Source organism: Chiloscyllium plagiosum, unplaced genomic scaffold, assembly GCF_004010195.1.
Source record: "Chiloscyllium plagiosum isolate BGI_BamShark_2017 unplaced genomic scaffold, ASM401019v2 scaf_15353, whole genome shotgun sequence".
NCBI lineage: Eukaryota > Metazoa > Chordata > Chondrichthyes > Orectolobiformes > Hemiscylliidae > Chiloscyllium > Chiloscyllium plagiosum.
In genome coordinates this window covers 1-2,488 of record NW_025202326.1, presented here as the reverse complement: position 1 = coordinate 2,488, position 2,488 = coordinate 1, and the positions used below count along the sequence as shown (strand labels likewise).

Here is a 2,488-nt window from a genome sequence, read left to right as displayed (position 1 = left end):
GAAAGATGCTGTGAAACTTGAAAGGGTTCAGAAAAGATTTACAAGGATGTTGCCAGGGTTGGAGGACTTGAGCTATAGGAAAAGACTGAACAGACTGGGGCTGTTTTCCCTCGAGTGTCGGAGGGTGAGGGGTGACATGACAGAGATTTACAAAATTATGAGGGGCATGGATAGAGTAAATAGGCAAAGTCTTTTCCCTGGGGTCAGGGAGTCCAGAACTAGAGGGCATAGGTTTAGGGTGAGAGGGGAAATGTATAAAAGGGACCTAAAGTGGCAACGTTTTCATGCAGAGGGTGGTGCGTGTATGGAATGAGTTGCCAGAGGAAGTGGTGGAGGTTGGTACAATCACATCATTTAAAAGGCATCTGGATGGGTATATGAATTGGAAGGGTTTGGAGGGATGTGGGCCAAGTGCTGGCAAGTGGGCCTAGATTGGGTTGGGATATCTGTTCGGCATGGACGGGATGGACCGAACGGTCTGTTTCTGTGCTGTACGTCTCTATGACTCTGTGACTCCAAATACATTCAGAGTAAGAGAGCAATTAGAGAGAGAGAGAGAGTATGGCCCCTTAAAGATCTAAGAAATCATCTCTGTGTTGAACCTCAAGAGATGGGAGAAATATTAATTGAATATTTTGCATCAGTTTTTACTGTGGAGAAAGAAATGGGAGCTGGAGGATTCAGCGATGCTTTGAAATACGGACGCTTTGAAAATAGTTCACATTACAGAAGAGGAAATGCTGGAGGTCTTAGAAAATATAAAGGTGGATAAATCCCTGGGACCTGATCTACTGTATCCCAGGATGTTGTGGGGAGTTAGGGAGGAAGTTGTGAGGCCCCTTACAGAAATATTTGTATCATCTACAACTATAGGTGAGGTCCTGAGTGACTGGAGCATGGCTAGTGTTGTGCCTTTGCTTGAGAAGTGATGTCAGGAGAAGCCTGGGATCCATAGGCCTGTGAGTCGGACTTCGGTGGTGGGTAAGTTGTTGTCTGAAAGATAGTATTTGTATGCATTTGGAGAGGCAAGGAATGATTAGGGATAGTCAGCATGGTTTTGTGAGGGGGAGATTGTGTCTCACAAACGTGATTGAGATTTTTGAGGACGTAATCAAGAAGATTAATGAGGGCATGGTGGTAGATATTGTTTACTTGGACTTGACAAGGTTTCACGCGGTAGAGTAATTAATAAAATTAAATCACATGAGATTCAAGGTGAGCTTGCCAATTAGATACAGAATTGGCTTAACAGTAGGACTCAGACAGTGATGGTGGAGGGTTTTTCTTTTGAACTGCAGGTCTGTGACCAGTGCTGCTTTTGTTTGTCATTTCCAGAAAGGATTTCGATGGAAATATAGAAGGCATGGTTAGTAGGTTTGTGGATGATGCCAAGATTGATGGCATAGTAGACCGTGAAGAAGGTTATCTAAGATTATAAAGAGATCTTGAGCAACTGGGTCATTGGGCTGAGGACTGGCAAATGGAGTTTAATTTGCATAAATGTGAGGTATTGCATTTTGGTAAAACAAACAGGGGCAGGACGTATACAATTAAAAATAGGGCTTTGGGTAGTGTTGTACAACAGAGAGACCTTGGAGTTCAGGTACATAATCCTTTGAAGTTTATATCAGATATAGACAGGACGGTTAAGAAGATGTTTAACATGCTTGCCTTCATTGCTCAGTCCCTTGAATACAGGCGTTGGGATGTTACAGGCGTTGGAATACTGTGTCCAGTTTTGGTCACCCTGTTCTGGGAAGGATGTTATCACACTGGAGAGGTTTCAGATGAGATTTACCAGGATTTTGCTGGGAACGGAGGGTTTGAGTTATCAGGAGAGACTGGATAGGCTGGGACTTAGTTTTACTGGAGGGTAGGAGGTTGAGGGGTGACCTTATAGAGGTTTATAAAATCATGAGAGACATGTATCTTTTCCCTAGGGTGGGGGATTTCAAGACTTAGTGACATATTTTTAAGCCGAGAGGAGAAAAATTTAAAAAGGACATGATGGGTAATTTATTTGCTCAGAGAGTCGTTCGTGTGTGGAGTGAACTGCCAGAGGAAGTGGTATATGCAGATAAGTTACAACATTTAAAAGAGATTTGGATAAGTGCATGAATACGAAATGTTTGGAGGGATATGGGCCAAGTGCAGGCAGTTGGGACGGGTTTAGTTTGGGATTATGGTCGGCATCGACTGGTTGGACTAAAGGGTTTGTTTCCATTCTGGATGACTGTATGACTCTCTATAACTGGGTCTGAATAATAAGTACTGGCCTAGCCAGTAACACCCACGGACCATGACTGAATGAATAAACAAAAAGAAAATTGAAAATTAAAATCTCTTACATGAGCTAACAATAGCACCTTTTGACACTAACCTTGCGATGTAGAATGGTAGTCATCACGAGTTAAGTTGGTCTTTGTGCGTGTGACGTTGGTTATGAAGGAGGGTGTTTGGTCAACAGTGGAAGTTTCCATTTCTAATG

General features: G+C 42.9%; 1 long non-coding RNA gene across 1 annotated transcript in view; it reads right to left on the bottom strand.

Moving 5' to 3' along the window:
- Positions 1 to 2,474, bottom strand: part of LOC122546215 — a 7,397-nt gene extending 4,923 nt beyond the window's left edge. The window contains exon 1 of the long non-coding RNA XR_006310692.1: positions 2,381 to 2,474. This is a non-coding gene — a long non-coding RNA (uncharacterized LOC122546215). The remainder of the gene's footprint in view (positions 1 to 2,380) is intronic.
- Between the last annotated feature and the right edge of the window lie 14 nt (positions 2,475 to 2,488).